Genomic DNA, 23,444 nt, shown 5'->3' with positions numbered 1-23,444 from the left:
AGGTCGATGTTCGAATTCCACTATTAAAGGAGTTATGGTGCTAGTTGCTATACTTATACTAAATGATAACAAAATACGCAATCATTTAGTCTAAGTTACTGCTACTAGCGCTATAGCTCCGTTATTAGTGGAATTCAAACAATGAACTGTTAGGCAGAATTGTAGATAAACCTTTGCACTAGAAGTCCACCATACAACACATTTTGAAATTTAGCCTCTGGAATAAGTTATTGACAGACTACTAAATGATCGAAGGCAGATTACTAAATGATCGATAACATCCCTGCCGTGAGGCTATGTTAATCAACACATAAAATTTCTCGAAGAATCGTTTACGTTCACATTTGAGCGACTAGTTGAATTTATTAAAAATTTTGAAAAATCGTTTTTTTTATTCTTGTTAGATATTACTCCGATACTTCCCATAAGGCATAAGATATCACTCGGAATACAAGCTTTTCATAAAAAGGCTCGTAGACGAATAACTATGTTAGTTCATTTTTATTCAATTGACGTTTCCCGTCAAAAATTTTAATTCGTTCAATCGATTCTTTGGCTTCATGGGCGTAGCCAAGGGGGGACAGGGGGATGGGGGGGATGGGGCGCATATGACGTCACAGCCCTTAACGTTTCCATTGAAATCGTGACGTCATGTTCGTTTGGAGACACGTTTGACAGTTCGTTTGGAGACAGAGGATTTATCTTCGCTCATCTATATTCCACTATCTATAGATTGAACGGGTACTGAAATGAATTCCCTCAAACATGTGCACTTTACGATCCAATCATATACAGAAATAGGTGGTTGAAATTCAAAAGATTCCCAAAACTTATTAGGGCATCCAGGATCCATAATATATGAAAGTTCAAAACAACTCGAAACATTTCAGGCTCAAAAATTCTCCTTGAAATCCTTCTAGAAGCTCCCTGGGAACTTCTGAATTCCTCCGGAAAGTTATCCACAAATTCCTCTGCAAATCGTTCGAAAATCCTTCTCATGTAAACCCCCCCCCCACCCCACCCTAATTTTTTCTTCTCGGAACTCTTCCTTTAATTCCTCCGGGATTACTTCCAGGAAATTTTCCGGGAATACCTCCAAACATTCAATAGCGAAATCATCTAGCATTCCAATCTGGAATTCTTTTCGTAATTACTTCAGAATATCCTTCAAGAAATCCTCTAGAAATATCTTCATGAATTTCTCCTGGAATTCGTCCAAGTATTTCCCCAGATATTCTAACATGTATTTTTTCGGGAGTTTCTTCAGGACTTCTCCAGGAATTCCTTCAGGAATTTCTTCGGGAGATTTTCCGCGGAAGTGTACTAGAATTGCTTCCGGACTTCACTCGGAATTTACTCGGATATCTGCCAAGAGTTCTTCCAGAAATTTCTTCGGAACAATCCGCAGGGATTTTCTTCAGCAATTCATCTGGGAATACTTTCAGGATTTCCTCTGGGAATTTCTGCATTAATTTCTCCTGGTATTTTTCTGGGAATTCCTTCAGATATCCTTCTTTTAGGAACTTCTCTAAGAATTATTTCAGGACTTCCATGTGGGAATTCCTCCGGAAGTGCTTGTGGGAGTTCCTCCGGGAGTTCTTCCAGGAGTTTATCCAAGAAATTCTCCGGTAATACCTCCAGGAACTTTACAGGGAATTCCTGGACGATATTTGGCAGGAATTTCACGGGAAATGGGATTTCGGAAGTTCCTTCAGAAATATTTTTTCTTTTCCTCTAGGGTATTCCACCGGATGTTCCTCTGAAGTTCCACCAGTAGTTCCTTCGGGAATTCAATCAGGATTTCTCCCAGGAATTCATTTAGCATTTCTTTAGGCATTTATCTACAAATTCCTCCAGAAGTTCCTCGGAGAATTTCTCTGGGAGTTCTTAATGCCAATAAGAAAAAGTTCTTACGGGAATTCCTCCGGGAGGTTCTTTTAAGAATTCTTCCAGGAACTCCTCCTGGAATTCTTACGGAAGTTCCTTTGGGAGTTCATCCTAGAATTCTTACGAGAGCTCCTCCAGGATTTCCTCCGGAAATTCTTCCTGTAGCTCTTCAATTAATTCCTCCAGAAGTTCCACCGGCATTTCCTCCGAGAATTCCTCTGATAATTTCTCCGGAAATTCCTATAGAAAATCCCCCGGGAGTTCCTCCGGAAATTACTCTGGGAGTTCCTCCGGGAGTTCCTTTTCAGAGAAACACCCGGAGAAACTGCCGGTGAAACACCCGAAGGGATTCTCGTAGAAACTGCTGGTGGATTTTCGGATCAATTCCCAGCAAAATTTATGGTGGAATTCCTGAAGACACTGCCGAAGAAGTTACTGGAGGCATTCCTAAGGAATCCCTGATAGAATTTCAGATACACGGACAGAAAACTGTTTACATTGAATTAAAAAATGGGATTGTTGTTTTTAACTGTTAACATTTAATTGGAAATATGACAAATATTATTGTTTTAACAAGATTTGGTAACATAATATCAATAACGAAATATTATTGTTTCAACAATACTGTTTGAAATGAGCTTTTGAGAAAGCTCAAGATATGTCAATTCACACATTTGAAAAGATCCTCAGTAGGTATTTATTTGTGGATGTTTTTGACTATGGTTTCTTTGATATAAAATTGCACTAACCGTTCAATGTTTGTAACGTTTGTAATGCATTTTAGACGACAGTGCTAATTTAAGACAAGGCGAGTGAATTAGACAAGTCGCTTGAATTGAACGCTCAAACGCCTTTTCACAGCTCAATTGAATAAAAAGAAAGTTGAACATGTTTACCCTTTTGCCAGTCAATTGAAATCAATTGAGTTTAAAAAAAGGTTGTTAGTTGGGATTATATACAGGAGATTTGACAACTGATAGAAAAAAATACAATTCTATATGTCGGGTGGCCATGTACGTTTTTGTGTAAAAAATAGATAATCTTTTCCAAAATTATAATGATTCGTATCCATTTTGTGGGAAATGTCAATAAGCTCAATAATAATATTTGGTTCGCAAAGTGTTTATAATGGTGTTTAATAACCCCAGTAGCATTTTAGTTTTATGCTGGTTTTATAAAATTCATGTAGAGCAAATAATGGTTTTCATCGCCGTAATAAAACTAAAAATGTTACTTGAAAGAGCAGCATTTCCCTTAACGGGATTAATGATAGCCATATTGGAAACGAAGAAGCACTTCCTAGCCAGTGAAAATTCTTCTTTTTTCTTCTTCTTATTGGCATTACATCCCCATACTGGGACAGAGCCGCCTCGCAGCTTAGTGTTCATTAAGCACTTCCACAGTTATTAACTGCGAGGTTTCTAAGCCAAGATACCATTTTTGCATTCGTATATCATGAGACTAACACGATGATCGATGATACTTTTATGCCCAGGGAAGTCGAGACCATTTCCAATCCGAAAATTGCCTAGACCGGCACCGGGAATCGAACCCAGCCACCCTCAGCATGGTCTTGCTTTATAGCCGCGCGTCTCACCGCGCGGCTAAGGAGGGCCCCTTATTATCCTAAATTATCACTGACATTAATGATTTTACCGCGCAAAATACATTTTCTGTCATATGTTTCGATTTACGATTTATATTGGGGCGGGGTGCCAACAGATTCAGTGGCGATTCGCGGTGTGGTTCTTACAGAAATATCGAACATATTTTTGCTCTGTAGCCGCAGTCTAATCAATTACCCATCAAACATAAGATGATAAAATATATATGTTTCGAAAAAAAATATAGGCATTCTGAAATGTTCGACTTGATTTTAGTGTAAGTGTAAACAATCGCGTGACACAATTTGTAAAAATTTCGAAATTTTTATAGTGATTGCAAGGGATATTTTCCATATATCAAGGTACGTTTTGTATATTTTTCTAGCAATGCAGGAAAATGTTTAAATCTGCTTATTTCTTTTACTATTGCAGCAATTTGAAGGTCTGGAGAAACTATTTTCCGCAGTGGTGGAATTCTACGCCTTTGCTCGCAAGGCCAAGACCCCTAAATGCATGAGGAATTAACAAATAAAAAATCGTTCAATGCATGTTAAAAAGGTAAGTGAAATAACTTCACAATCAAGCAAATTAATTATGTATATTATGTTCCTTATTACAAATGCAAAAATTGTTTTTTCAGCTTGGCGAATGTTGGTTCCATCCCTACCCTTATGGCACTGAGGTGGAAATTGAAAGCTAAAAAAAGTGAAAAAATATTGTAAAATTTATAGACTCTAGATATTTGAAAATATAAAAATAAACATAAAACATAAATGATTAATAAAATCTATCAAAATAAACAAATAGAAAATCTATTTAATTCAAAAAAATATGACTTTTGAATCAAACATCAATCTCTTGTTGAATCAAACAGATCTCTTGTTGAATCAACAATACTATTTTTATCGATCGAAGCTTTCATAAGAGCTTTATAAAGTTCGAGCTTACGGAGCTCTTTTGAAAACAACAATAATGGATTGTTGAAACAACAATAATTCTTATTACCGCCAAAACAATGCGAAATTCTTTTTGAATTTATGTCAAATATTATTGTTTTTAAAATAGTTTTTTCTGCGTGTAGAATGCCAGGAGCAATTGTCGAAGGAATTCCTGGAGAAAGCTTGCATATTGATTTTTCTGCCTATTTTATAATAAATATTATTTCAGAGAGGATTTGTTCTGAAATTCAGATGTATGCTTCTAGTTTTCTTAAACTTATGGAAGAATGCAGGATTTTTAAAATAATTGTTATAGCCGATTTTATATTCTTTCTGAATACTAAGTTCGTTAATATTTTTCTCACTTGATGAGCAATAAATCACGCATTTTTAAATCCATTATTGTTTTAATCATTATTGTTTCGATTTGGTTTCATGTGTTTTTATAAAACTACTATAAAACTACGATTTAGAAGACCAAAAAAATTGCCCCCCCCCCTTCTCGAAATCTTGGCTACGCCCATATGTGGCTTATTTAAGGTCAACTTTCCCACACCTGAACAGATAACACTGAACCAACAATTTGACGCCACAACACAATACACGGTTCGAGGACGCATCTCTCCATCCTCTGATGCACCCAGGCTCGCCAAGTTGTTCTGTACCTGGCCAGCCCACCTCGCTCGCTGAGCTCCACGCCTTCTTATACCTGCCAGATGGCATCCTTAACTTCCCTCACGGTGGGGGTTGGTTGGCTTCCATCGTCCACTGAACTGACGTAAACATCTCCTCCGCTGCCTTGACTTTCATTGCCTGTACTCTCAGTGCCATTTAAATGTTCCTCGTAGTGCTGCTTCCACCTTCCGATCACCACACATTCGTCCGTCAAGATGCTCACATTCTTATCCCTGTACATCGCGATTCGCGAAACGAAGCCTTTGTGGAATGCATTGAGCTTCTGATAGAACTACCGTTTTTCTTGAGAACGACACAGCTATTCCATCTCTTCGCACTCCGCTTCACCGAGGCGGTGTTTCTTCTCCTGAAAAAGACGGTTCTGCTGCCCCCTCTTCCATCTATAAAGTTCCACGTTCTGTCGGGTCCCTTGCTGCAGAGCGACCGCCCGCGCTGCGTCCTTCTCCTCCAGGATCTATCTGCACCCTTCTTCGAACCAATCGTTCCGTCGACTTCGTTCCACATACCCGACGTTGTTCTCCGCTGCGTCGTTAATGACTGCTTCAACTATTTTCCAGCAGTCCTTAGAAGGGGCCCCATCGAGCTCACTCACTTCTGGCAACGCTGCCTCGAGATGCTTCGCGTATGCAGTGGCGGCATCAGGTTGCTTCAGCAGGTCTAGGTCGTACCGCGGCGACCGTCGGTACCGAACATTGTTGATGATGGATTGTTTTGGACGCAGTTTATCCATCACCAGATAGTGATCAGAATCGATGTTAGCCCCGCGATATGTCCTTACGTCGATAATGTCGGAGAAGTGCCGCCCATCAATCAGAACGTGGTCGATTTGTGATTCTGTCTGCAGCGGTGATGTCAAAATGTACCGATAGGAAGGCTGTGTTGGAAGTTCTTGGAGGTGGCGAAATCAATTAGTCGTAGGCCGTTTTTATTCGTCAGCAGGTGGGCGTTGAACTTTCCAACAGTCGGTCTAAACTCCTTCTCTTGGCTATCTTGGCTATCTCAAATATCCTTTGATGATATTGAAGTCGTAACTTGGGCAGCTATCGTACTCACGCTCCAGCTGCACGTAGAATGTGCCCTTATCATCATCAGTGCTTTCAAAGTGTTGGCTACGGACGTTCATGAGCTAGACTTTGATCCTCAACCCGCACATTATCTCATTGATTGAACACCACCCAATCATGCGAATTTGTGTGTGTTTGCCGCCTGGTACAGTATGATTACCTTTAAACTTTGATTCCACCATTGATCAGCACCATTGATCCCTTCCACCAAACCTTCTGCAGCGCTACGATGCCGAATCCACGGTCTTTGAGCACATCGAGGAGTATGCGTGTGCTGCCGATGAAATTGAGAAATTCGCAGTTTCACAAACCGAGCTTCCAATCGTTAGTCCTTTTTCGTCGTCGTGGTCTTCATAGATCGCTCCGGTACATTTTCTCTCGCTGATTATTCGTTGCTGTTTTTTTTAAACTGGCTGCCACCAGTCCCTTAAATCTCCGAGGACAATTCCGCCTAAATTTGCGGTTGACCGTGTTGCACAATTTTGCTTAGAGTTCGTCTCTGGCATTTGGACGATGATCTACCGTCCCTGACATGGGGAACAGATGCTCAATCAAATTTTCACACCCGGAGAGGAGAAAACTCCCCCCCCCCCTTTTCCTGTCAGCATGCAACCAGAGTTCGTTATCTTCTCTAAGGTTGCTCGTAACCTAGCACCATGAGGAGGGAGTTGGGGAAGAGGCTAAAGATCGCGAGATTTTATTCCTTCAGGTACGTGCCCGAGTAGCTCAATTTAGGCCAATTTGGTTGCAGCAACGTATATACATATTATGATATGAAAATGCTAATATCATCTTCCAAACTTAGACGTACATGTTCATGGTAAAATTAGAGGCTAAAGTATAAATTTGATATTTGCGTTAGGATACGGCAATCATGAAGATTTTTTTATAGAAGTTTATTTGAAAGCGAGCGGACGACAACATTTGTGATGGTGTAAATCTCACGACCTTCCTTCTGCCAAGCTCCCGTATGAAGAGGGAGGGAAGAGTATACACACAATGTTTTTAATTCTGCAGTTCGGCAAAAATCCGCACAGCCGTCAGCCCAGCAAAATAAAAACTGATATCCCGGCAAAGATGACGTTTGTTAGCTGATTTTCGGCAATTTATTTGCTGATTTTCAGCAAGTTTGACAGAAATTTCGGCAAAAAACCTGTTTGCTGGGGCACGGCTGTGCGAAGCTCGGTAAAAGTTTAACATTTTGCTGAGATCCCGGTAAAAAATTAAGTGTGTATGTGTGGAAGTGTTATTGCTGTAGTGAGCTTATATATAACTGGATCTGGTTGTATACATAGGTCACAGTAATTCTTTAACGACAATTGTGCTACTTAGGGTGAAGTATCAATGCTACGCTTTAACCAGCATTTGCCAGGCCAGGTAGCATAGTATTCTATTATTATTTATATTTATTTCTCAGACTAAGACCGGATTGGCAAAATAAAAAAAAATCAGCAAAATAACAGACAAATATGCTGATCACTTTGCAAAAAAAAGTGTTGATGTGAGGATTCTTTAAAATGCAAAATACGCATAATTTTCTAAATCTATGGACGCTATGCGAATTCTAGAAAAGTCCTTGGATGTCATGATAATTTCATCGGCTTTTAACCTTCCGGGACTCGCTTAGTCCAGAATCACTCATGCAGTCTCGCCTCCGTAGTGTACGACAAGCGTGCTTTTTCGCTAGTGTTGTACTAGTCTAGGGCCCCAAGTAGCACAATTCACAATGTTTTGGGTGCAGCAGTTCAAATGTGACTAAGTTTGGTTGCATATGAGTTACTGTAATATATCTACAACATGTATGCTCCTTGGGGCTAAGACCACTTAAATAAAGACAATTATATGAATATTAATAATAATAATAATAATAATAAATGTAGGTGGGAGCTCAGGTGAAATACACTGGGCGTCCATGAAAAACCACCATTTCGAGTAGGTGGGAGCTGAAGGCCCAATTCCTAAGCACCAATGAAAAACCACCCTCGGGCGAGCACTGGCGCTTGAACCTAGCTATTTAGTACTGTAAAGAATTAAATAACTTTACAGAACCCGTAGCTTCCGGGAATGAAAGCACACCCAAATATGGAGTTACGCTCAAGAAGAATACCACCCATGCGATTGCCCGAGGAGGGAGCCCCTACTGGAGCTGGTCCTGGAACGGGGGACAGAGCGAGCGGCCAGCGGCTAGAGGAAGGAGAGGTGCAACAGCGACCCTCTAGTCATCGGGCTCAGCCCGTGCCGACAAGGCAAAACAGAAACGGCAGCAGAAGAAATCACCAAGGCAATGCTGCACCTGCTGATGTTGCTGTGGTTGATCGACGTCAATCACTCACGTTAGCGGGCCGCCGACGGCAACGGATCATGTGGACAAGGGAGATGAATCAGTACGTGATCCGTTGCTACTACGTTTGCACCAGGATGGAGACGGATATGTCCGGCAGACCGGCGATGCTGGAGATGTTCAATGAGAGGTTCCCTCGGTTTGCACCCCAGCTTGACCAGACAAAGTTGTACACACGCCAGAGAGCTATTATGTCACATAATATGCTGACTCCAGAAGACGTAGAGTACATCAAGCGGGAAGTGCAGAGGGAATTAGGAGAGGAGGAGGAGGCAAGATCGAGCGATACGTCGAGAAGGAGTTCTGTTGGGTTGGATGCATCAATCGCAAGTAACCGTCGCGATTCGATTGCACCCGCCGCTCCAGGACCAACAGTGGAATTGCAACGACAGCAATTGAAGGACGAACTAGCTAATCATATGGGCACAGCAGTTACACAGTTCCGTGGGACAGACCCCATGTCCCGACACCGGATACCCAAGTTGCAGTACTCCTATCGGTTGACGAGTACAGTAAGCATCCTTAACCAGGATATTTTGCCACAGTACTTGGAAACCGTGGAGAACCTTGAGGAGCTGCAATTTATCGTGTATTCGGCTGCAGTGGCTGTTGTAAGAACGTTGGGATTACGAACGCGCCCACAAGGTGAGAGTGATGGACGCGCACGCCCCAAAGCACGAAAACCCGCGTGGATGCGACGTCTGGAGACCCGCATCGCCACACTGCGGTCAAAGGTTGGTCGATTAACACAGTACAAGCAGGGGAATCGATCAACCAGGCTAGTTCGGAATGTTGCTGAAATTGTGAAACCCACAGAACTCCGTGATCTCACCGAGGCGAACATAACTGAGATCCTCGACACCCATGTACAGCGGTTGAGTGCTCTTGCTAAACGACTGCGACGTTATGGAGAATGTTCGAAGAGGAAGGAGCAAAATCGAATGTTCAACATCAACGAAAGGGAGTTCTACAACCACATCCGAAACGACAAAGCCGACTTTGGCGAGGGCCTTCCGGAGATTGGAGAAGTCACGCAGTTTTGGTCCAATCTATGGGAGAAACCCGTCATACACAACGGCGATGGGGTGTGGATGGCAGAAGAAGAGCAATATTGTGGTGGAATTGGAGACATGACCGCTATCAACGTGACCGCCCAAGACATACGTGAGGCTACTCGGTATACCAGGAATTGGGCTGCACCAGGACCCGATTTTGTGCATAATTTCTGGTTTAAAAAACTCACAACGGTCCACGGACGGATGGCGGAATGCTTCAACACGGTACTAGATAACCCCGGGCAGCTACCGGAATTCATCACTAGGGGTGTCACTTATCTTCTGCCGAAGGATCGGAACACTTTGAACCAAGCCAAGTACAGACCAATAACGTGCCTTTCGAGTCTGTACAAAGTGCTGTCATCGGTAATAGCGAGGAGGGTGCAGAACCATTGCGACGTCAACAACCTGATGACCGAGGAACAAAAAGGTTGTCGACGTAACACACGAGGCTGCAAGGATCAGGTCATCATTGATGCAGTCGTTGTTGGGCAGGCCACCCACAAGCAAAGAAACCTGAGCATGGCGTATATCGACTATAAAAAGGCATACGACTCAGTACCTCACTCGTACCTTCTTAAGGTACTGCAGTTGTATAAGATAGACGGTAACGTCATCAGGCCAATGCAGCATGCTATAGGGATGTGGAGCACATCTCTATACATTACCGATGGAGAAAAGGTGTTACGGTCAAGGACACTCAGCATCAGGAGGAGCATATTCTAAGGCGATACCTTTAGTCCTCTATGGTTTTGCCTTGCCATGAACCCTCTTAGCAGAGCACTCAACCAACACAACTATGGCTATCATTTGAAGAGTGGGGAAAGGAGTACAAACATTACCCACACCTTCTTTATGGACGACTTGAAGCTGTTTGCGGAATCTGTGGAGAAGCTGCACCAATTTCTGCGGCTTGTAACGGTATTCAGCAACGACATCCGGATGGAGTTTGGTATCGATAAATGTCGATCCATACATCTACACCGGGGTCACCTGGTGGATGCCGACAGTTTCCGCGTCAACGAACAGGAGGAGATTCGAAACATGGTTGAAGGCGAAACGTACAAGTTCCTAGGTTTCCTGCAACTGAAAGGAATTCGCCATACGACAATCAAGAAAGAGCTGCAGGAAAAGTTCTTGCATCGTGTCAACGGTATTTTGAAGAGCCTCTTGTCGGCCGGCAACAAGGTGAAGGCGATAAACACGTTTGCTGTGCCATTGTTGACATACAGTTTCGGGGTGGTGAAGTGGACCAAGACTGACTTGGAGGCGTTAGAACGAGCAGTACGAGTGGCGTTCACTAAGCATCGCATGCGCCATCCAAAATCGTCCATTGAGAGATTCACCCTGCCACGTACAGTAGGAGGAAGAGGCGTCACCGATATACAAACACTATGTGTTTCCCAGATCCAGCAGTTGCGAAGATACTTCGTGGAAAGCCAGAACCGCCACGAAATCTATCGCGCTGTGTGTGAAGCTGACCACGGATTGAGTGCCCTGCATCTGGCGCAGTAGGACTATCAGCTGAATTGCGACATCAAATCTGTCGACGAGATGATCGCATCGTGGAAGCAGAAGGAGTTACATGGGACGCACCCCATCAACTGGAGCTGGAATATATCGACAAAGCGGCGTCGAATACGTGGCTGGTGCGGGTGAACTCTTCTCGGAAACAGAAGGATTCATGGTAGCCATCCAGGACCGGGTAATTGCGACGAAGAACTATCGGCACTATATATTGCACGAAAACGTGGAGGACCGCTGCAGGAAGTGCAATTCAGTAGGAGAGACGATCGAACATATCGTGTCCGGGTGTTCAGCCTTAGCTGATTCAGCCTATCTCGGTCGTCATAACGAAGTAGCCAAGATTGTGCACCAACAGCTTGCTTTAAAGCACAACTTGGTTAACCAGTTTATCGCCTACTACAAATATGTGCCTGTCCCGGTTCTGGAAAATAGTTTCGTGAAGCTGTACTGGGATCGCGAGATCATAACGGATGTCCTCATTCGTGCCAATCGGCCCGATATTGTGGTCTACGACAAAAGGATGAAGCGGGTAACCCTCATCGATATTGCTGTACCGCTAGACCATAATGTCCAAACAACATTCTCCAACAAGATAACGAAGTACCACGACTTGGCGGAGGAGTTGAAGCAGATGTGGCACCTGGAGGACGTGCGTATAATTCCGGTTGTTATATCAGCAACCGGAATCGTCCCGAAATCTCTTCTGAGATCCTTAGGAGAGCTGGAACTATCTCATAACCTCCATAGCATCCAAAAGACAGTGGTTCTTGGAACTTGCAGCATCGTAAGAAGATTCCTGAACCACCATAACTAATACATCCGGTGCAAACGTTTATTATAGGATTTTAAGTCAACCGGCGAATGAGATCCACAGAGCCTAATCCCCTTTGGCATTCAGATTGCCCGGGGTAGGTGAAAATTCCCAGCACGCTTGCTGAGGAAGTGCCAAAACTCTATAATAATAATAATAACGTAAGAACGTAAGAACGTTGGGATTGCGAACGCGCCCACAAGGTGAGAGTTATGGACGCGCACGCCCCAAAGCACGAAAACCCGCGTGGATGCGACGTCTGGAGAACCGCATCGCCACACTGCGGTCAAAGGTTGGTCGATTAACACAGTACAAGCAGGGGAATCGATCAACCAGGCTAGTTCGGAATGTTGCTGAAATTGTGAAACCCACAGAACTCCGTGATCTCACCGAGGCGAACATAACTGAGATCCTCGACACCCATGTACAGCGGTTGAGTGCTCTTGCTAAACGACTGCGACGTTATGGAGAATGTTCGAAGAGGAAGGAGCAAAATCGAATGTTCAACATCAACGAAAGGGAGTTCTACAACCACATCCGAAACGACAAAGCCGACTTTGGCGAGGGCCTTCCGGAGATTGGAGAAGTCACGCTGTTTTGGTCCAATCTATGGGAGAACCCCGTCATACATAACGGCGATGGGGTGTGGATGGCAGAAGAAGAGCAATATTGTGGTGGAATTGGAGACATGACCGCTATCAACGTGACCGCCCAAGACATACGTGAGGCTACTCGGTATACCAGGAATTGGGCTGCACCAGGACCCGATTTTGTGCATAATTTCTGGTATAAAAAACTCACAACGGTCCACGGGCGGATGGCGGAATGCTTCAACACGGTACTAGATAACCCCGAGCAGCTACCGGAATTCATCACTAGGGGTGTCACTTATCTTCTGCCGAAGAATCGGAACACTTTGAACCCAGCCAAGTACAGACCAATAACGTGCCTTTCGAGTCTGTACAAAGTGCTGTCATCGGTAGTAGCGAGGAGGGTGCAGAACCATTGCGACGTCAACAACCTGATGACCGAGGAACAAAAAGGTTGTCGACGTAACACACGAGGCTGCAAGGATCAGGTCATCATTGATGCAGTCGTTGTTGGGCAGGCCACCCACAAGCAAAGAAACCTGAGCATGGCGTATATCGACTATAAAAAGGCATACGACTCAGTACCTCACTCGTACCTTCTTAAGGTACTGCAGTTGTATAAGATAGACGGTAACGTCATCAGGCTAATGCAGCACGCTATGGGGATGTGGAGCACATCCCTACACATTACCGACGGAGAAAAGGTGTTACGGTCCAGGACTCTCAGCATCAGGAGGGCATATTCCAAGGCGATACCTTTAGTCCTCTATGGTTTTGCCTTGCCATGAACCCTCTCAGCAGAGCACTCAACCAACACAACTATGGCTATCATTTGAAGAGTGGGGAAAGGAGTACAAACATTACCCACAACTTCTTTATGGACGACTTGAAGCTGTTTGCGGAATCTGTGGAGAAGCTGCACCAATTTCTGCGGCTTGTAACGGTATTCAGCAACGACATCCGGATGGAGTTTGGTATCGATAAATGTCGATCCATACATCTACACCGGGGTCACCTGGTGGATGCCGACAGTTTCCGCGTCAACGAACAGGAGGAGATTCGAAACATGGTTGAAGGCGAAACGTACAAGTTCCTAGGTTTCCTGCAACTGAAAGGAATTCGCCATACGACAATCAAGAAAGAGCTGCAGGAAAAGTTCTTGCATCGTGTCAACGGTATTTTGAAGAGCCTCTTGTCGGCCGGCAACAAGGTGAAGGCGATAAACACGTTTGCTGTGCCATTGTTGATATACAGTTTCGGGGTGGTGAAGTGGACCAAGACTGACTTGGAGGCGTTAGAACGAGCAGTACGAGTGGCGTTCACTAAGCATCGCATGCGCCATCCAAAATCGTCCATTGAGAGAGTCACCCTGCCACGTACAGTAGGAGGAAGAGGCGTCACCGATATACAAACACTATGTGTTTGCCAGATCCAGCAGTTGCGAAGATACTTCGTGGAAAGCCAGAACCGCCACGAAATCTATCGCGCTGTGTGTGAAGCTGACCACGGATTCAGTGCCCTGCATCTGGCGCAGGAGGACTATCAGCTGAATTGCGACATCAAATCTGTCGACGAGATGATCGCATCGTGGAAGCAGAGGACGCACCTCATCAACTGGAGCTGGAATATATCGACAAAGCGGCGTCGAATACGTGGCTGGTGCGGGTGAACTCTTCTCGGAAACAGAAGGATTCATGGTAGCCATCCAGGACCGGGTAATTGCGACGAAGAACTATCGGCACTATATATTGCACGAAAACGTGGAGGACCGCTGCAGGAAGTGCAATTCAGTAGGAGAGACGATCGAACATATCGTGTCCGGGTGTTCAGCCTTAGCTGATTCAGCCTATCTCGGTCGTCATAACGAAGTAGCCAAGATTGTGCACCAACAGCTTGCTTTAAAGCACAACTTGGTTAACCAGTTTATCGCCTACTACAAATATGTGCCTGTCCCGGTTCTGGAAAATAGTTTCGTGAAGCGGTACTGGGATCGCGAGATCATAACGGATGTCCTCATTCGTGCCAATCGGCCCGATATTGTGGTCTACGACAAAAGGATGAAGCGGGTAACCCTCATCGATATTGCTGTACCGCTAGACCATAATGGAAGTTTGTTGGAAGGGATCAATGGTGCGAACGTTTAGAGGTAATCATACCATCTACCAGAGCTGCGGCAACACACACGAGCTGGGAACAGCTTTCATAGTGATGGGCGATATGCAAAGGCGCGTGATCGGGTGGTGGCCGATCAATGAAAGAATGTGCAGGTTGAGGATCAAAGGCCGGTTCTTCAACTTCAGCATAATCAACGTCCATAGCCCACACTCCGGAAGCACTGATGATGATAAGGACGCATTCTACGCGCAGCTGGAACGTGAGTACGACAGCTGCCCAAGACACGACGTCAAAATCATCATAGGAGATTTGAACGCTCAGGTTGGCCAAGAGGAGGAGTTTAGACCGACTATTGGAAAGTTCAGCGCTCACCGGCTGACGAACGAAAACGGCCTACGACTAATTGATTTCGCCGCCTCCAAGAATATGGCCATTCGTAGCACCTACTTCCAACACAGCCTCCCGTATCGGTACACCTGGAGATCACCACTGCAGACAGAATCACAAATCGACCACGTTCTGATTGATGGACGGCACTTCTCCGACATTATCGACGTCAGGACATATCGTGGCGCTAACATCGACTCTGACCACTATCTGGTGATGGTTAAACTGCGCCCAAAACTATCCGTCATCAACAATGTTCGGTACCGACGACCGCCGCGGTACGACCTAGAGCGACTGAAGCAACCTGATGTCGCCACTGCATACGCGCAACATCTCGAGGCAGCGTTGCCAGAAGAGGGTGAGCTCGATGTGGCCCCTCTTGAGGACTGCTGGAGTACAGTTAAAGCAGCCATTAACGACGCAGCGGAGAACAACGTCGGGTATATGGGTCGAAGTCGACGGAACGATTGGTTCGACGAAGAGTGCAGACAGATTCTGGAGGAGAAGGACGCAGCGCGGGCGGTCGCGCTGCAGCAAGGTACCCGGCAGAACGTGGAACGTTATAGACGGAAGCGGAGACAGCAGACCCGCCTTTTTCAGGAGAAGAAACGCCGCCTGGAAGAAGCGGAGTGCGAGGAGATGGAACAGCTGTGCCGTTCTCAAGAAACACGCAAGTTCTACCAGAAGCTCAACGCATCCCGCAAAGGCTTCGTGCCGCGAGCCGAAATGTGCCGGGATAAGGATGGGAGCATCTTGACGGACGAACGTGTGGTGATCGAAAGGTGGAAGCAGCACTACGAGGAACATCTGAATGGCGCTGAGAGTACAGGCAGTGAAAGTCAAGGCAGCGGAGGAGATGACTACGTCAGTTCAGCGGACGATGGAAGCCAACCAGCCCCCACCTTGAGGGAAGTTAAGGATGCCATTCAACAGCTAAAGACCAATAAAGCAGCTGGTAAGGATGGTATCGGAGCTGAGCTCATCAAGATGGGCCCGGAAAAGCTGGCCACTTGCCTGCACAAACTGATAGTCAGAATCTGGGAAACCGAACAGCTACCGGAGGAGTGGAAGGAAGGGGTTATATGCCCCATCTACAAGAAAGGCGACAAACTGGAGTGTGAGAACTTTCGAGCGATCACCATCCTTAATGCCGCCTACAAAGTGATATCCCAGATCATCTTCCGTCGTCTGTCACCATTAGTGAACGAGTTCGTGGGAAGTTATCAAGCCGACTTCGTTGACGGCCGCTCGACAACGGACCAGATCGTTACTGTACGGCAAATCCTTCAAAAATGCCGTGAATACTAGGTCCCAAAGCACCATCTGTTCGTAAATTTCAAGTCGGCGTACAACAGTATAGACCGCGTAGAGCTATGGGAAATTATGGACGAGAACAGCTTCTCTGGGAAGCTTACCAGACTGATCAAAGCAACGGTGGATGGTGTGCAAAACTGGGTGAAGATTTCGGGCGAACACTCCAGTTCGTTCGAATCGCGCCGGGGACTAAGACAAGGTGATGGACTTTCGTGCCTGTTGTTCAACATTGCGCTAGAAGGTGTCATGCGGAGAGCCGGGTGTAACAGCCGGGGTACGATTTTCAACAGATCCAGTCAATTTATTTGCTTCGCGGATGACATGGACATTGTCGGCCGAACATTTGCAAAGGTGGCAGAACTGTACACCCGCCTGAAACGTGAAGCAACAAAAGTTGGACTGGTGGTGAATGCGTCAAAGACAAAGTACATGCTTGTGGGCGGAACCGAGCGCGACAGGGCCCGCCTGGGAAGCAGTGTTACGATAGACGGGGATACCTTCGAGGTGGTCGAGGAATTCGTCTACCTTGGATCCTTGCTAACGGCTGACAACAACGTTAGTCGTGAAATACGAAGGCGCATCATCTGTGGAAGTCGGGCCTACTACGGGCTCCAGAAGAAACTGCGGTCGAAAAAGATTCGCCACCGCACCAAATGTGTCATGTACAAGACGTTAATAAGACCGGTAGTCCTCTACGGACATGAAACATGGACAATGCTCGAGGAGGACTTGCAAGCACTCGGAGTATTCGAGAGACGGGTGCTTAGGACCATCTTTGGCGGTGTGCAAGAAGACGGTGTGTGGCGGCGAAGAATGAACCATGAGCTCGCCCAACTCTACGGCGAACCCAGTATCCAGAAGGTAGCTAAAGCCGGAAGGGTACGATGGGCAGGACATGTTGCAAGAATGCCGGACAGCAACCCTGCAAAGATGGTATTCGCTTCCGATCCGGCAGGTACGAGACGGCGTGGAGCGCAGCGAGCGAGATGGGCAGACCAGGTGCAGAACGACTTGGCGAGCGTGGGGCGTACCCGAGGATGGAGAGATGCGGCCTCGAACCGTGCATTGTGGCGTCAAATTGTTGATTCAGTGTTATCTGTTTAGATGTTAACTAAATAAATGAAAATGAACGTAAGAACGTAAGAACGTTGGGATTGCGAACGCGCCCACAAGGTGAGAGTTATGGACGCGCACGCCCCAAAGCACGAAAACCCGCGTGGATGCGACGTCTGGAGAACCGCATCGCCACACTGCGGTCAAAGGTTGGTCGATTAACACAGTACAAGCAGGGGAATCGATCAACCAGGCTAGTTCGGAATGTTGCTGAAATTGTGAAACCCACAGAACTCCGTGATCTCACCGAGGCGAACATAACTGAGATCCTCGACACCCATGTACAGCGGTTGAGTGCTCTTGCTAAACGACTGCGACGTTATGGAGAATGTTCGAAGAGGAAGGAGCAAAATCGAATGTTCAACATCAACGAAAGGGAGTTCTACAACCACATCCGAAACGACAAAGCCGACTTTGGCGAGGGCCTTCCGGAGATTGGAGAAGTCACGCTGTTTTGGTCCAATCTATGGGAGAACCCCGTCATACATAACGGCGATGGGGTGTGGATGGCAGAAGAAGAGCAATATTGTGGTGGAATTGGAGACATGACCGCTATCAACGTGACCGCCCAAGACATACGTGAGGCTACTCGGTATACCAGGAATTGGGCTGCACCAGGACCCGATTTTGTGCATAATTTCTGGTATAAAAACTCACAACGGTCCACGGGCGGATGGCGGAATGCTTCAACACGGTACTAGATAACCCCGAGCAGCTACCGGAATTCATCACTAGGGGTGTCACTTATCTTCTGCCGAAGAATCGGAACACTTTGAACCCAGCCAAGTACAGACCAATAACGTGCCTTTCGAGTCTGTACAAAGTGCTGTCATCGGTAATAGCGAGGAGGGTGCAGAACCATTGCGACGTCAACAACCTGATGACCGAGGAACAAAAAGGTTGTCGACGTAACACACGAGGCTGCAAGGATCAGGTCATCATTGATGCAGTCGTTGTTGGGCAGGCCACCCACAAGCAAAGAAACCTGAGCATGGCGTATATCGACTATAAAAAGGCATACGACTCAGTACCTCACTCGTACCTTCTTAAGGTACTGCAGTTGTATAAGATAGACGGTAACGTCATCAGGCTAATGCAGCACGCTATGGGGATGTGGAGCACATCCCTACACATTACCGACGGAGAAAAGGTGTTACGGTCCAGGACTCTCAGCATCAGGAGGGGCATATTCCAAGGCGATACCTTTAGTCCTCTATGGTTTTGCCTTGCCATGAACCCTCTCAGCAGAGCACTCAACCAACACAACTATGGCTATCATTTGAAGAGTGGGGAAAGGAGTACAAACATTACCCACAACTTCTTTATGGACGACTTGAAGCTGTTTGCGGAATCTGTGGAGAAGCTGCACCAATTTCTGCGGCTTGTAACGGTATTCAGCAACGACATCCGGATGGAGTTTGGTATCGATAAATGTCGATCCATACATCTACACCGGGGTCACCTGGTGGATGCCGACAGTTTCCGCGTCAACGAACAGGAGGAGATTCGAAACATGGTTGAAGGCGAAACGTACAAGTTCCTAGGTTTCCTGCAACTGAAAGGAATTCGCCATACGACAATCAAGAAAGAGCTGCAGGAAAAGTTCTTGCATCGTGTCAACGGTATTTTGAAGAGCCTCTTGTCGGCCGGCAACAAGGTGAAGGCGATAAACACGTTTGCTGTGCCATTGTTGATATACAGTTTCGGGGTGGTGAAGTGGACCAAGACTGACTTGGAGGCGTTAGAACGAGCAGTACGAGTGGCGTTCACTAAGCATCGCATGCGCCATCCAAAATCGTCCATTGAGAGAGTCACCCTGCCACGTACAGTAGGAGGAAGAGGCGTCACCGATATACAAACACTATGTGTTTGCCAGATCCAGCAGTTGCGAAGATACTTCGTGGAAAGCCAGAACCGCCACGAAATCTATCGCGCTGTGTGTGAAGCTGACCACGGATTCAGTGCCCTGCATCTGGCGCAGGAGGACTATCAGCTGAATTGCGACATCAAATCTGTCGACGAGATGATCGCATCGTGGAAGCAGAAGGAGTTACATGGGACGCACCCCCATCAACTGGAGCTGGAATATATCGACAAAGCGGCGTCGAATACGTGGCTGGTGCGGGGTGAACTCTTCTCGGAAACAGAAGGATTCATGGTAGCCATCCAGGACCGGGTAATTGCGACGAAGAACTATCGGCACTATATATTGCACGAAAACGTGGAGGACCGCTGCAGGAAGTGCAATTCAGTAGGAGAGACGATCGAACATATCGTGTCCGGGTGTTCAGCCTTAGCTGATTCAGCCTATCTCGGTCGTCATAACGAAGTAGCCAAGATTGTGCACCAACAGCTTGCTTTAAAGCACAACTTGGTTAACCAGTTTATCGCCTACTACAAATATGTGCCTGTCCCGGTTCTGGAAAATAGTTTCGTGAAGCTGTACTGGGATCGCGAGATCATAACGGATGTCCTCATTCGTGCCAATCGGCCCGATATTGTGGTCTACGACAAAAGGATGAAGCGGGTAACCCTCATCGATATTGCTGTACCGCTAGGCCATAATGTCCAAACAACATTCTCCAACAAGATAACGAAGTACCACGACTTGGCGGAGGAGTTGAAGCAGATGTGGCACCTGGAGGACGTGCGTATAATTCCGGTTGTTATCTCAGCAACCGGAATCGTCCCGAAATCTCTTCTGAGATCCTTAGGAGAGCTGGAACTATCTCATAACCTCCATAGCATCCAAAAGACAGTGGTTCTTGGAACTTGCAGCATCGTAAGAAGATTCCTGAACCACCATAACTAATACATCCGGTGCAAACGTTTATTATAGGATTTTAAGTCAACCGGCGAATGAGATCCACAGAGCCTAATCCCCTTTGGCATTCAGATTGCACGGGGTAGGTGAAAATTCTCAGCACGCTTGCTGAGGAAGTGCCAAAACTCTATAATAATAATAATAACATAACATACACAACGGCGATGGGGTGTGGATGGCAGAAGAAGAGCAATATTGTGGTGGAATTGGAGACATGACCGCTATCAACATGACCGCCCAAGACATACGTGAGGCTACTCGGTATACCAGGAATTGGGCTGCACCAGGACCCGATTTTGTGCATAATTTCTGGTATAAAAAACTCACAACGGTCCACGGGCGGATGGCGGAATGCTTCAACACGGTACTAGATAACCCGAGCAGCTACCGGAATTCATCACTAGGTGTCACTTATCTTCTACCGAAGGATCGGAACATTTTGAACCCAACCAAGGACAGACCTATAGCCTTTCAAGTCTGTACAAAGTGCTGTCATCGGTAATAGCGAGGAGGGTGCAGAACCATTGCGACGTCAACAACCTGATGACCGAGGAACAAAAAGGTTGTCGACGTAACACACGAGGCTGCAAGGATCAGGTCATCATTGATGCAGTCGTTGTTGGGCAGGCCACCCACAAGCAAAGAAACCTGAGCATGACGTATATCGACTATAAAAAGGCATACGACTCAGTACCTCACTCGTACCTTCTTAAGGTACTGCAGTTGTATAAGATTGACGGTAACGTCATCAGGCTAATGCAGCACGCTATGGGGATGTGGAGCACATCCCTACACATTACCGACGGAGAAAAGGTGTTACGGTCCAGGACTCTCAGCATCAAGAGGGGCATATTCCAAGGCGATACCTTTAGTCCTCTATGGTTTTGCCTTGCCATGAACCCTCTTAGCAGAGCACTCAACCAACACAACTATGGCTATCATTTGAAGAGTGGGGAGAGGAGTACAAACATTACCCACACCTTCTTTATGGACGACTTGAAGCTGTTTGCGGAATCTGTGGAGAAGCTGCACCAATTTCTGCGGCTTGTAACGGTATTCAGCAACGACATCCGGATGGAGTTTGGTATCGATAAATGTCGATCCATACATCTACACCGGGGTCACCTGGTAAATGCCGACAGTTTCCGCGTCAACGAACAGGAGGAGATTCGAAACATGGTTGAAGGCGAAACGTACAAGTTCCTAGGTTTCCTGCAACTGAAAGGAATTCGCCATACGACGATCAAGAAAGAGCTGCAGGAAAAGTTCTTGCATCGTGTCAACGGTATTTTGAAGAGCCTCTTGTCGTCCGGCAACAAGGTGAAGGCGATAAACACGTTTGCTGTGCCCTTGTTGACATACAGTTTCGGGGTGGTGAAGTGGACCAAGACTGACTTGGAGGCGTTAGAACGAGCAGTACGAGTGGCGTTCACTAAGCATCGCATGCGCCATCCAAAATCGTCCATTGAAAGAGTCACCCTGCCACGTACAGTAGGAGGAAGAGGCGTCACCGATATACAAACAATATGTGTTTCCCAGATCCAGCAGTTGCGAAGATACTTCGCGGAAAGCCGTCACGAAATCTATCGCGCTGTGTGTGAAGCTGACCACGGATTCAGTGCCCTGCATCTGGCGCAGGAGGACTATCAGCTGAATTGCGACATCAAATCTGTCGACGAGATGATTGCATCGTGGAAGCAGAAGGAGTTGCATGGGACGCACCCCCATCAACTGGAGCTGGAATATATCGTGTCCGGGTGTTCAGCCTTAGCTGCTTCAGCCTATCTCGGTCCCCATAACGAAGTACCGTCGTCGGGGGTGACAATGGGTCAAATGGGGGTGAGAATGGGTCACTGTTTCAACCACTTAAAATGATTGTAGAATAGATTGAATGTATCTGAGGGCAAGAAGACTAAAATATAAGAGACCGTTATGAACGATTTTGTTCTACGACCTCCAGACTGCCGGTGAGAGCGATGACCTATTCTCACCCCCCAGACCCATTGTCACCCCCGATGGTGGTAGTCAAGATTGTGCGCAAACAGCTTGCATTAAAGCCCAGCTTGGTTAACCAGTTTGTCGCCTACTACAAATATGTGCCTGTCCCGATTCTGGAAAATAGTTTCGTGAAGCTGTACTGGGATCGCGAGATCATAACGGATGTTCGGATGTGTTCGTGCCAATCGGCCCGATATTGTTACAAAAGGATGAAGCGTTTAACCCTCATCGACATTGCTGTACCGCTAGACCATAATGTCCAAACAACATTCTCCACCAAGATAACGAAGTACCACGACTTGGCGGAGGAGTTGAAGCAGATGTGGAACCTGGAGGACGTGCGTATAATTCCGATTGTTATCTCAGCAACCGGAATCATCCCGAAATCTCTTCTGAGATCCTTAGGAGAGCTGGAACAATCTCATAGCCTCCATAGCATCCAAAGGACAGTGGTTCTTAGAACATGCAGCATCGTTAGAGGCCGTACACATATTACGTAAGCACTTATGGTGGGAGGGGGGTCTGTCTTTTTCTTCTCTCTCTCTCTTCATTGGCATTACATCCCCCACTGGGACATTGCCGCCTCGCAGCTTAGTGTTCAATTAGCACTTCCACAGTTATTAACTGCGAGGTTTCTAAGCCAAGTTACCATTTCTGCATTCGTATATCATGAGGCTAACACGATGATACTTTTATGCCCAAGGAAGTCGAGACAATTTCCAATCCGAAAATTGTCTAGACCGGCACCGGGAATCGAACCCAGCCACCCTCAGCATGGTCTTGCTTTGTAGCCGCGCGTCTTACCGCACGGCTAAGGAGCCCCCCCCCCGTCTTTTTCTTACGCACCACATAAATTAAAAATCATTTGTATGAAAAAAATTTGTATGGGATTCGAAAAACCCAGAAAAAATGCTTACGTAATATGTGTACGACCCCTTAGAAGATTCCTGAACCACCATTACTAATACATCCGGAGCAAACGCTATTGTAGGATTTAATTCAACCGGCGAATGAGATCCCCTAACGGCACTCGGTTGGTCAGAAACTGTTGGTGGTGGATTTGATTACAAAGTTTTTCGAACTTTGAAGGAAATAGTACCAATCACTAATAAAGCTATGTCCATTTAGAATCCGGAATCATTTATTGTATTGCAGCGGCACGGAAAGTGACCGCTGCAAG

General features: G+C 46.2%; 1 long non-coding RNA gene across 1 annotated transcript; it reads left to right on the top strand.

The window, feature by feature from the left end:
- Nucleotides 1-3,726: 3,726 nt before the first annotated feature.
- LOC134217270 (uncharacterized) lies at nucleotides 3,727-4,561 on the top strand. The gene is made up of 3 exons (XR_009980971.1): nucleotides 3,727-3,853; nucleotides 3,924-4,049; nucleotides 4,132-4,561. It is a non-coding gene; the product is annotated as an uncharacterized LOC134217270 (long non-coding RNA).
- Nucleotides 4,562-23,444: the final 18,883 nt, after the last annotated feature.

Source organism: Armigeres subalbatus, chromosome 2 (assembly GCF_024139115.2).
Source record: "Armigeres subalbatus isolate Guangzhou_Male chromosome 2, GZ_Asu_2, whole genome shotgun sequence".
Taxonomy (NCBI): domain Eukaryota; kingdom Metazoa; phylum Arthropoda; class Insecta; order Diptera; family Culicidae; genus Armigeres; species Armigeres subalbatus.
This window is presented reverse-complemented; position numbering and strand designations above follow the sequence as displayed.